At 36.5% G+C, this 12,572-nt stretch overlaps 1 long non-coding RNA gene and 1 pseudogene across 1 annotated transcript; both read left to right on the top strand.

The window, feature by feature from the left end:
* Nucleotides 1–2,485: 2,485 nt before the first annotated feature.
* Nucleotides 2,486–3,378, top strand: LOC107133610 (annotated as a pseudogene).
* Nucleotides 3,379–8,021: 4,643 nt separating this feature from the next.
* On the top strand, nucleotides 8,022–10,399 carry LOC107133612. Its single transcript, XR_001502357.2, has 2 exons — nucleotides 8,022–8,248; nucleotides 8,457–10,399. It is a non-coding gene; the product is annotated as an uncharacterized LOC107133612 (long non-coding RNA).
* Nucleotides 10,400–12,572: the final 2,173 nt, after the last annotated feature.

Genomic DNA, 12,572 nt, shown 5'->3' on the forward strand with positions numbered 1-12,572 from the left:
CCTCCCATCTTGCATATACTGACTCCGTTTAACCCTCCTATTAGCTCCTGCCTTCAGTCTCTTTTTCATTCCATCTCTCAGGCAACAAATTTCAGTTTCAGTCAAGTCTTTTTTTTTTTTTTGCATAGAAAAATCATCTCATTGTTTTCAAATGCAATATTTACTAGTCTATGTGAGCTAACAGAAATGTCTGTCACACTTTCAATAAAGAATTTTAAACTCCATTGAGAAAGAAATTTCTATTTGGCAAACCTTTGGATACTTCTGAAATGATACAGAGAGTTGGTATTTATGTGAATTGATAAGAATATATTGACCTCTAAAGTATAATCCCTAGTATTAGTAGCATTCACTAACTATTAATAAGAATTGTAATGACATATGTTGGACATTTATCATGTTGTAGATCTGATCTCAGTCTGCAGATCAAATATTAGTATCTTCTTATTGATGAGAAAGTTAAGATGTTAAGCAGTTTATAAACTTGTCCACTGTCACCTGAATAAAATAACAGATGCAATTTTTGATATAATGAAGCTACCATTATAAAGAATGACCCTTAGACTTGATTGACTAAGAGAAAATTAGATCTGTAGTGAATTCATATTACTGTTTCTGTTTTTGGATATTCAAGCAAGCATCACACACACTGAAAGTCTTTAAAAGAAATTAAGTATTTAATAAGAGTTTTAAAAGAGGGGTTACACACCAACTGATATAAACATACTTAATGATGTAGGCTGTAAAACTTACAGAATGGATGTCAAAGCAGTACATGATAAATGTGCTCCCAGATGGAGGTAGGATTTCCCAGATTCCAGCCACTCAGAAGAATTATGTTGATTTAAAATGGCATCAGCAAGGGAAAAAAATTATACTAGAAGCACAAACACACTTTTGCAGTTCTTAGTAGGGTATTGATAGACAAAGATATTATACCCTTATGAATAAACCTTACTTTATAGAAGATCCTTGCCTTGGACAATTGAGTTGTGAAAAATGTATTCATATATCTGGGCAAAATGAAGGTTGACTTTTTGGTTGATTTTTTTCAGAGATCAGGCCAACCCAAAGTCCACCGTTTCTTGTTATTCTTAAAGAAATAATAAATTCACCTATTCAGGAATGCCATAGAACTTTTCAGACTTCTGTAATATCCAGAAGGGATATCAAATGTACTTTTTTTTTAAAAAAAAGATAGCAATTTGGAATCAACAAGAACAGGGAGAACAACACAGCCTTACAAAGGCACTTGGAATTAATAATGATGCAAACACCAGAAATATTATGTGGGCAGTGAGGAAAAAATTGCAAAGATATAAAAACACAATATAAAAACCAAATGAAGGAGAAGGGAAATGAAGTTAGGAATAAATTACGGTCTTATACTTACAGGCTCTGAAAGAATGCAAGCTGCTACGTAATTATATTAATAATAGTCAATATATTTCCACAAATACAATATTCCCTGTTTTCTTAAAAATAATTTACTTTTTTCTAAAACTATTTTTAATATCTTTATTTATTCATTTATTTTTATGTGGTGCTGTCAATTGAACTCAGGGTCTCACACATGCTAGGCAAGTGTCCTACCACTGAGCCACAACCCCAGCCCCCCAAAATAATTTACTTTTAATGAATATTAAGTAATACTTGATTATATTTCAATTTTAAGAGTTAAAATGTAATGCCAATTAAAATAGCAAATATAGAAGTGATTGAGGCTCCTTACAAGAATACTTGCCTAACGTTATCTCACCTCTACTCCCATGAATTCACCTTTGATTCCAGTATGAACTGTCAATCATAAGGATGAGAACAAGTTGAGCAGTGCTAACGGACATGAAGAACGTAGCAAAAAGAGGAAAAAAAAAAGCAAGAGCAGAAGTCGCAGTCATGAAGGAAATCGAAGCAAAAGTAAGGAACGAAAGCGAAGTAGAGATGGAGAAAGGAAAAAGAGCAAAAGCCGGGAACTGAAGCGGAGTAGAAGCAAAGAAAGGAGACGAGAAGTAGCCGCTCAAGAAGTCGAGATCGAAGATTCCAAGGCCGCTACAGAAGTCCCTACTCCGGATCAAAATTTAACAGTGCCATCCGAGGAAAGATTGGGTTGCCTCATAGCATCAAATTAAGCAGCCGATGTTCCTGAAGCAAAAGTCCATTCAGAAAAGATAAGAGTCCTGTGAGGGAACCTATTGATAATCTAACTCCTGAGGAAAGAGATGCCAGGACAGTTTTCGGCATGCAGTTGGCAGCAAGAATTCGACCAAGAGATTTGGAAGAGTTTTTCTCCACAGTAGGAAAGGTTCGAGATGTGAGGATGATTTCTGATAGAAATTCAAGACTATCCAATCCGCCTATGTGGAGTTTGTCGATGTTAGCTCAGTGCCTCTAGCAATAGGATTAACTGGCCAGTGAGTTTTAGGAGTGCCCACCATAGTACAGGCATCACAGGCAAAAACAAAACAAAACAACAATAACAAAAAAAAAAAACAGAGCTGCAGCAATGGCAAACAATTTACAAAAGGGAAGTGCAGGACCTATGAGACTTTATGTGGGCTCATTACACTTTAACATAACTGAAGATATGCTTTGGGAATCTTTGAGCCATTTGGAAGAATTAAAAGTGTCCAGCTAATGATGGATAGTGAAACTGGTCGTTCTAAGTGTTATGGATTTATTACATTTTCTGACTCAGAATGTGCCAAAAAGGCTTTGGAACAACTTAATGGATTTGAACTAGCAGGAAGGCCAATGAAAGTTGGTCATGTTACTGAATGTACTGATGCTTCTAGTGCTAGTTTGTTTTTTTGGATAGTGACGAACTGGAAAGGACTGGAATTGACTTGGGAACAACTGGTTGTCTCCAATTAATGGCAAGACTTGCTGAGGTACAGATTTGCAGATTCCACCAGCAGCCCAGCAGGCTTTACAAATGAGTGGCTCTTTGGCATTTGGTGCTGTGGCAGATTTGCAAACACGACTTTCCCAACAGACTGAAGCTTCAGCTTTAGCTGCAGCTGCCTCTGTTCAGCCACTTGCAACACAGTGTTTCCAACACTCCAACATGTTTAACCCTCAAACAGAAGAACAAGTTGGATGGGATACAGAGATTAAGGATGATGTGATTAAAGAATGTAATAAACATTGTGGAGTCATTCATATTTATATTGACAAGAATTCTGCTCAGGGCAATGTGTATGCGAAGTGCCCCTCAATTGCTGCAGCTATTGCTGCTGTCAATGCATTGCATGGCAGGTGGTTTGCTGGTAAAATGATAACAGCAGCCTATGTACCTCTTCCAACTTACCACAACCTCTTCCCTGATTCTATGACAGCAACACAACTACTGGTTCCAAGTACATGATGAAGGAAGATATAGTCCCTTATGTACATAGCTTTTTTTTTTTTCTTGAGAATTCATCTTGAGTTATCTTTTATTTAGATAAAAATAAAGAGGCCAGGGTCTACTGTCATTTGTATACATTTCCTGTTACCTTGAAAAAATAAAAATGTTAACAGGAATGCAGTGTGCTCATTCTCCCTAACTAGCAAATCCCACTGTATACAAAGCTGTTCTCGTTCTGCCTTTTAAAATGTTCATGTAGAAAACTACATTAAGGATTTATAGGAATAGCTCTAGGGGAACAAGTGTGTGCTTTCTGTACAAAGGCAGACAGGTCTGTAATGATGTTTTTAATGTTTCAGAAGCCTAACTTCTTACCCAGGTTACATTTCACATTTCACTAATGTTGATATTTTACTCATGGTTTATCAGAGGTTTCTGGAATACACATTTAGTGTATGGGGATTCAAGCCAGGTAAAGGGCTGTTTGGCTAGCATCTCATCTTGCATTTTGATCATTTGTCAAGAAAGGGAGATTTCAAAATTATATTTCTTGATGGTATCTTTTCAACTAATGTATCTGTAAAAGTTTCTTTGTAAATATTATGTGTTTTGGTGTGTCTTAAGATTCCAAACACTGCATTTCCTGAATATATTTAGTCAAGAGTCTGGTAAGGCAAAGAAGTCTCAGCAAGAAATAGGAAATGCAGAAATAGGTTTTGTCTGGTTGCATATATGTTTTGCTCTTTTTAAGCTCTGTGAGCTCTGAAATATATTTTTGGGTCATATCAGTGTGTTTGACAAGACAGCTTGATATTTCTATCAAACAAATGACTTTCATATTGCAACAATCTTTGTAAGAACCACTCAAATAAAATTCTCTTTAAAATGCAAAAAATGTAATGCCAATTAAAATAGCAAACAGAGAAATATAACTAACTTGCTCAGGGCCTTGTTAAATTGCTGAGGCTGGCCTTGAACTTGTGATCCTCCTGCCTCAGGCTCCCAAGTTGCTGGTATTAGAGATGTGCCCCACCATAGCAACCCCTTACCTTTTCTTCCCAAGCTTTCTGTTACCCTATAGTTCTCTTCATCTGCTATCCATCTCAGGTAGCTATAGCATTCAACAATTGCCTGTGGTTGTTTTTGAGAAATGCCACCATTATAATGGGGGTTTGCAATGAGCAACTGCTGAGTCCAATCAAATAAACAATCTTGTGAGTGGGGTGTGACAGTCAGTCACCAGGAACAATGATGGCAATTCCCTGGGAATTGGGGCCTGGGACCCATGGAAGAGCTCCTAGCCCTTTCTGGCCCCTCCAGTGGCTGGCAGGCTTCAGGCTGGAACCTACATATGGGATGCCAGTTTTTGAGATGATTGTAGACTTGTAGGAAAGGGAGGATAAATAAAAATGCCTTTATGCATTGCTGAGGGTCTTAAAATTATCTAAATGCTCCAGGATTGCTGCAAGCCTTTGGTTAATTTTCAGAGTTTTTAAAAAGTAGATACTGGCTATTTTTGTCAGTATGTTCATTTCCTTTCTGAAAGGCATTTTTTAGAGTTTTTCATTCCACACATTAATGGGATGATATGAAATCATGGTTCTTAACATACTAGACATAGAAAGAAGAGAACAGAATCAACCAACATGGAAACAGTCATTATGTAAATCAAAACATAAAGAGAAAAAAAAGATGAAAAATAAAATGAAACAGGGCATGAAGATGTATAGAATAATCTCAGATGTCCAAAGTGTTCGTTTAACTGGAATTCCAGTATGAGAAGAAACAAAAGAATTCTTTAAAATTACTTAAAGCCAATCAATCACAGATATGAGAAGCTCAGAATAATTCCAAGCAAGATTTTTTGTAGTGTTCTTAATAATTCCTGGTGGCATATTTTTGAACCCAGACATTCATAAACCTTAAAAAATGCCATTTCTACTGCAATCCTAAACAATTAACAAAAAAGCAAAAATGGAAAGCCAATAGAGGAGATCATGGAATTCTAAATATATCAATTCATCTCCTGTGTCTTCTCCAAAGCAGCCAATAATAAGCAAAGAGAAAAAATAATTGATGGGACAAACAGAAAATCAACATGAGAGATTTAAATCTAAAGTACTATAAATAATCACATTAAAATAAAACAATTTAAGCTCCATATTAACTTCTGACTGTTGTTATATGTAATTGTCAAAATAATAATAATGATAATAATAATAATGGCTTAAACAATATAAATGTATGCTCTTATGGCTCTAGAGATCAGAAGTTTCCAGTGCTATTAGTTGACTAAAATCACAGTGTTAGCAGGTCTCTGTCTTTACAGGGGCTCCAGAGAATCCAGTTCCTTACCTTTTTCAGCTTCTAGAGGTGGCTGCCACCCTTGCTAATAGCCTTATAGCACCTTGACCTCAGCCACACTCATCGCATCACACTTTCTGATTCTCCTGCCTCCATCTTTCCCTTATAATGACCTGAGATAAAATGATCCCATCTGGATAATAAAGGATCATATCCTCAACTGAATCACACCTTCAAAGTCCCCCCCTGTCATATGCAATACTTATTCATAGGTCACAGGGGATTTGAAAATGAACATCCTGGGATGGGGGGGTTCAGTCTACCATATTCCTCAATGAAATGGTAAAACCCTAACTACATCATATTAATAGGAAATAAAAAGTTTGGATAAAAAGAATGAAATAATATATATTACACAAACACTAAGCATAAGAAAGTGCAGTATTTATATCAATATTGAAGAAAGGACAATTCAAGGATAAGACTTTACCAGATATCAAAAAGGGCCATGTGTAATCATACAGGAGACAATTTTATTCCAGAAAAACAACACAATGTGTTATTCCAAATGTGTACAGAATTAATAAAACCAAAAACAAAGCAAATTTGACAAATGACAAACAGAAACAAATCAAAAATCATAGTTCAAGACTTGACTATTCTACTTTCAAAACACTGGTAGAATAAGTAGATGAAAAATCAATAAGGATATGGAAGATTTGAACAGTATTGTCATCCAATGTGACTCAACTGACATTTATAAAACACTACATCCAACAACTACAGAACCTGGAATAAAGTGTACCTGGAGTATTCAGTAAGATAAACTGGAATAAAAGTCTGAAAGTATAAAATCATACAAAGTATTTTCTGTGATCATAGAATTATCAAATTGGGAATTGGTAACAGCAACACACCCAGAAAATTTTTGAATATTTGGAAATTAAATACATTACTAAATAACATATAACTCCTTGAGAAGAGAAAAAAAATCCTTAAATAGAAATTTGGAGGTGACAGAGTTGATGCTTTTAGCAGACAAGGACTTTAAAACTGCCGTTAGAAATGCTTTTAAATATTTAAAGGAAAATATAAACATAGTGATGTTTATTGGAGAAACTCAGAAGGATAAAATGAATTTTTAGGAGCTGAAAAGCATATTTGGCATCTATGGCTGAAATAGTAAATGCTACCTCAGTGACTGGGTTGACAATTTCAGTCTCAAGTGGTCTAATATTCAGGTAATTAAATTCATGCAAGGGATAGTGGCAATGGGATTGACCAAGATTATAAATACACAATCACTATAGATGCCCTAGAAACTTTAGGGCAAGTAAGTCACAAACACCAATGTTTGTGGAGGAAACTTCCAGGATGTGGAGACAAAATGTATTGGGACATTCAAAGATATTTTATGATGCTACGTTTGTGGAAGATAATTTCTTCTCCCTATTGAAGAAATTATCTTCCACAAACGTAGCATCATAAAAATTTAACCAGAAATTGAAATGCAACTTAAAATGCATAAACAGGAAAGCATGTAGCTATGCCTGAAGCCAGAAATAGAAGCTGTTGTCAACTTTTAACACAAAGTTGATAATGGATCATGTCAAAAATGCTGATAATGCTTTTTTCCTGTGAATTCAACTTCAAATGCAGATGAACATTTTTTGATGAGTCTATAGGAGAAAGGGGGAAGGCAAACCAGAAATGCCTTCAAGTCTGCACACTGGGACTCTCAGGAAAGTGGCCAACAATATTCAAGAAAAACTAGTATTTGTAAGACTTCACAGAGGACTGATGATTTGCTTGAATGACTTGGAAAAGTGCCACTGGGATGTTTGTATTTATAAAAATAAAATCACAATGATACAAGACTAGAAAACTATACCTCCATATACTTTTTTTGAGACTTTTCAGTTTTTCTCTTCAAATACAATAAAACCTATGCTCTGCCAGGTGTGGTAGAACATGCTGGTCATCTCAGCCACTATGGAGGCTGAGGCAGGAGAATCTCAAGTTCTAAGCCAGCCTCAGCAACTTAGTGAGGCTAGGAGCAACCAAGACCCTGTCTCTAATAAAATGGGGATTTAATAAGTGGAACTGTGCAGGAATGTTTCCTTCTTTCAAATTTTTCAACAGTTTCATCAAACTCCTTGTTGCTAGTCTGCTGGAGCAGGGTACAACTAAATGAACAGAGAAAGGTCTGAGGTAGGGTAATGGATGGAAAAGTGGTCACCCTCGGAGGGATGAACTAGAATAGAGCAGGACTGGAGCAGAAGTTATCCCTGCAACCAGTGGAGGGTGGGGTGTGGTTGGAGTGGGTGTCATGCCCTCCACAGGCCTCCAGGCGGCACTCTGGTCCCGCCGTCGGCGCGCTCAGGCAGCCCAAGGGGCGCAGACTCACGAAGGCCAGGATCTTGTCTCTGGGTGTCGCAGCCCCACGTGGGGAACGTGGTGCTTCAGTGGCGGTGCAACTGGCGGGTGGCGGTGGAAGCGTGAGACCTGGAGAAGCGGAAGGGCACTGGGAGAAGGACGCGGACGCCTGCAGGAAGTCAGGCCTGGAAGGCGCTCACAAAGAGCGGGCTGTCCTCTCAGGTACTGCGCCTGCCTGGGCCCATGATGGCAGGCCGAGCGGGCAGCAGCGGGTGGCCAGGGAGGCTGAGAGGCCGCAGCGCCAAGGGGCTGGTGGGCTCCCGCGGGATGGGAAGTGCTTTGGATGAGTGATTGGGGTGTCCCCCAGGCGGGTGGCCTCTCCGGGTGGTCCTCTCATTCAGGAGGCTTGCCTTTCCTTCCTTGTCCCTAGTGGGGCTGTTTCAGAGGGTGAAGTGTCAGTCATCACGCTCGCTGTACAGTTCCTGAGGTGGCTCTCCAGGCCTGTGGCTTCCAGGAAGGGATGTGTGGCCTTCACACAAGATTCCCCTCATGAAATGTGGTGAGTTTCTTCTCTGGCTGTGATTTCCAACCTGGAATCGCCTTCAGGAGCAGAAAAGGGGACAGGTTATCCAACGTGATCTTTCCAGTTTGAGGGGCATTCTTAGGATGCATCTCTCCTGTTTTCTCATATGCATTCAGAATTTCAGATTTTCCCATTTCCTGATTCTTAAAAGTAGACATTGACTCCCTTATTGCACATATCAAGTCATGGCTTTTTGAAACACTGGGTGGAGTGATTGTCATCTCACTAGTGCACCAGGTTCTCAAGTAGTAAACTGACCTTCTTCCATATGGAGTCCAATTTTGTAAGGAGAGGGAATGAATTTGAAAGTGGGCTGTGTGGTGATAATGAACTCTGACCTGAATTAAAGACGAAGGAGGAAATGCTTAGATAGTACATACTGCTTCTATCATGAAGAAGTGTGAGTGCAGCCACCAGGTAGGTCTATGTTGTTGGCAGTATGAAGCAAGATATGCCCATTACTACTTTGGGGTAGCCAACGGTATTTAAGTGTAGGCAGTTTTGACTAATCATCCTCATGTACAGGTTTATATTTATTTCTTCAGGCTAGGTTAGAACAAAAACCAGGACCATAACCTAATTCTTGATCAGTGTTTTAGTCCTATTATGTAGCATGATATATAGTACTCAATTTGTTTTTTTAGTGGTTATGCTCATTTTAAATGCTTGATTAAGGAGTTGTCTGCTAGGCCTTTCATTTGTGAGTTACTCTTTTCCATTTTGTGATTAATGAATGACTTGTAGGGTATTTGGGGACTCTATATCTTAGTCATTATCGTGCTTTAAATTTACTCACATTTATTTTAATATAGACTTCTTGAAACTTATTTTATTCAGTGGGCTGTAATCCATTATTTCATTATTTAGATTTTCAAGTTGTGCCAGATATGATTGGTAGGAAATCTAAGTTGGCTTCTCAATTGGGGCCATTGTTTGAACACTTTACTTTCCTCTTTGTTTATTTTTAAAAGTATAAATTGGCAAATTTTAGTTGTATATATTTATGATGTATGAGGTGATGTTATAGTTTATATACACAGTGTGAAATAAGCATACTAACATATACATCATCTTAAATACCAGAGTATTTTTGTGGTGAGAACATTTGAAATTTATTCTTTTAGTAATTTTGAAATGTATAGCATATTATTATTTATTTACCATGGTGTGCAATAGTTCTCAAAAAACAGAAAAATCTATTCCTTCTGTCTGATTGAGATATTGTATGCTTTGACCATTTTCTTCCCATGTCTCCCATGCCACAGCGTCTGGTAACACCATTCGACTCTATGCTTCTATTAATTTAATTATTTTTCATTTCACATGTAAATGAGAATATGTGGTATTTGCCTTTATGGAGTACTTTCTTTTGACAGTAGATATTTCAGGTTCAATGTACTCTTTATTGGCTGTTCAAACTCTGGTATTAGTTGTTTCTCTAAAAACCCTGGTTCCTTTTAATGTAGGCCTAGCACTTAGAATCCTGAATCTGAGTTCTATATGAGTTCATTGCTGTTTGAGTGTCACTGCTCTGGCATATGTGTGTGTAGGCACACATGCATACACTTATTTGTATATCATTTATATTTCAGTGTTTATTATTCATTTGTTCTGAAATGTTCATACAATGAAATGCATTTTAAGTCAAATGTGGTTGACTTTCAATAAATCATTATAATCTAAACTGCTTTCAAGATAAAGAATGTTAAACCACACCTGAGAAAGTTCCCTTGTGTCCCTTCTAATTGATTTTTTCCTACTGATTAAAGGCAGGATTCTGTTTTATCCTACCATTGAGTGTTTTACTTTGTCTTTTTAGAATTTTGTATAAATTGATTCTTCTTAAAAAATTAATTGTCACCGGATCCTTATTTTGTTTATTTATATGCTGTGCTGACAATCAAACCCAATGCCTCACACATACAAGCAAGTATTCTACCATTGAGCCTCAACCTAGAAACATAATGGGTACTTACACTTTTTTGTTATTGTTTTTGTTTCTTTTAGTAAAAATTGAAGGATAAGTTTTATTGTTTTCCTAGCAATAGAGAAACAATGGGACTCTTGTTCCAGAGGCTGTTGATTCTGCCCATCAGGAGGAATAGGGTTTTTTTTTTAAAGATACAATTCAAAGGCTACATTCCACCTATTATCTGTTCAGGAGTTGTAACTCACTTGTTGATTTAGGAGATATTCATTTCTGAGATCTTCTGGTGCCGTCTTCAAGTCTGAATTACTTCATTCTTATTATGGATGTGAGTCTTATTAGGATGAGTAAGAAAGTTATGGGATCTTACACTCTGTGTCTGAATCAATATGCTTTTGAGGTTCATCCATGTTGCTTGAATCAGTGTTTTGTTTTGTTTTCTATTTTATTACTGCAGTAGTATTCATTTTATGAATATATCATAGTGCATTTATTTTTTTCCATTGAAGGATATGTGAGCATTTTCCAGGCTTTGAACTTTATCTTACTAGATGTATTGGGGGAAAATATGTATGTGTATGTGTATATGTGTGTGTATACACACATATATATGTATGTATGTATATTTCACTTAGGTAAATAACTCAAAGAGTGGAATGGCTACCACATAAGGTAGATCTTTGTTTTCTTTTAAAAGAAACTGTCAAAAATTCTGAACATTCTCATGAGCAATATATGAGAGTTCCAATTGCTGCATATCTTCACATTGTTTAGTGATGTAAGTCTTCATACCTTAGCCATTTCTGCTGGGTATATAGTGGTATCTCATTGTGGCTTAGGGTTGTACTTCCATGTTGACTAATGAAGTTGACAACATTTGACTGTCTTTTATTGGCCAGTCATTCTTTTTCTGTGAAGAATAGATTTGGATCATGTCTATTATTTGTTGAGTTGTCCTGTTATTACTGAGTTGTAGAAGTACATTTAGTAGGACTGGATATAGTCCTTTGTCAGAAAAAGGTTCTGTAATGGGATTACAGGTATGACCTACTCAAGTTTTAAACGTATTTTTTTTAAAACTGAGCCACTACTGTTTCTATCAAATCCATGTTGCCTGATCACTTAGTGCTGTATAGACTTATGCACAGAATTAGATAATATTTTGAAAAGGTTTTTTTGTGTGTGTGTGTGTGAAGGATCCTCAAAGTCAGGGGGCATACCTGTGGTCCCAGCTTATTGGGAGACTGAAACAGGAGGATCATTTGAGTCTCAAAGTTCTGCTGGATTTGTGTGCATTATTTTTTAAGCTTTATTTAGAATCATACTTGTAGGATATACTGAGAGGTAAAGGTAGATAAACATTTAAATAATGATATATGTATCATGTCAATTTTTATTAGGGTAGAGTGACATACACCTATTTTGTAATATAATTTTGTTCATGAAAGCATCATAAATGGTATTATCAAATATTATTGGAGCTTGACAAAAATGAAAAATTCAAATTTTACAAATCTCTGTAGATAAATGTCTTTTAATTATTGTGTTTGCTGAGACTGTTTTTGTAAAACACAAATACATAGTGAAATGTGTATTTTGAAATAAAACTCAATTTGATAATGGAAAAGCTTAGAAAGGATTATTTAGATTTGGTTTACCATGAAATTAAAATACTTTTTTTACTTGAACAGCTAGTCTGAAGTTTTTACTCCTTAAGAACAAACATATTAGATGATTGGATTCTGTCTCTGAGTAATGCAAGAATAATAAATAAGCATCAAAACTCAGAGAATCGTAAAATGAATGAATTCTGGGCAATAAAATTTCTGGAATCAATTTGATCTGAAGTCAGAACTTATCAACATTCTAATTGTCTAGATTTGTCATTCTGTTAGAGATAGCTGATTCATAAAGGAATTCTGGGTCACAGAATATAAATGACAATCTGTTCTTGCTGCATCAGCCTTTGCTTATGCTATTCAAATGCACGGAGCATCAAATCTGGATGTTTTATTATAATACAGAAAAGAAATCTG

The sequence above is a fragment of the Marmota marmota genome, unplaced genomic scaffold, assembly GCF_001458135.2.
Source record: "Marmota marmota marmota unplaced genomic scaffold, marMar, whole genome shotgun sequence".
Taxonomy (NCBI): Eukaryota; Metazoa; Chordata; class Mammalia; order Rodentia; family Sciuridae; genus Marmota; species Marmota marmota.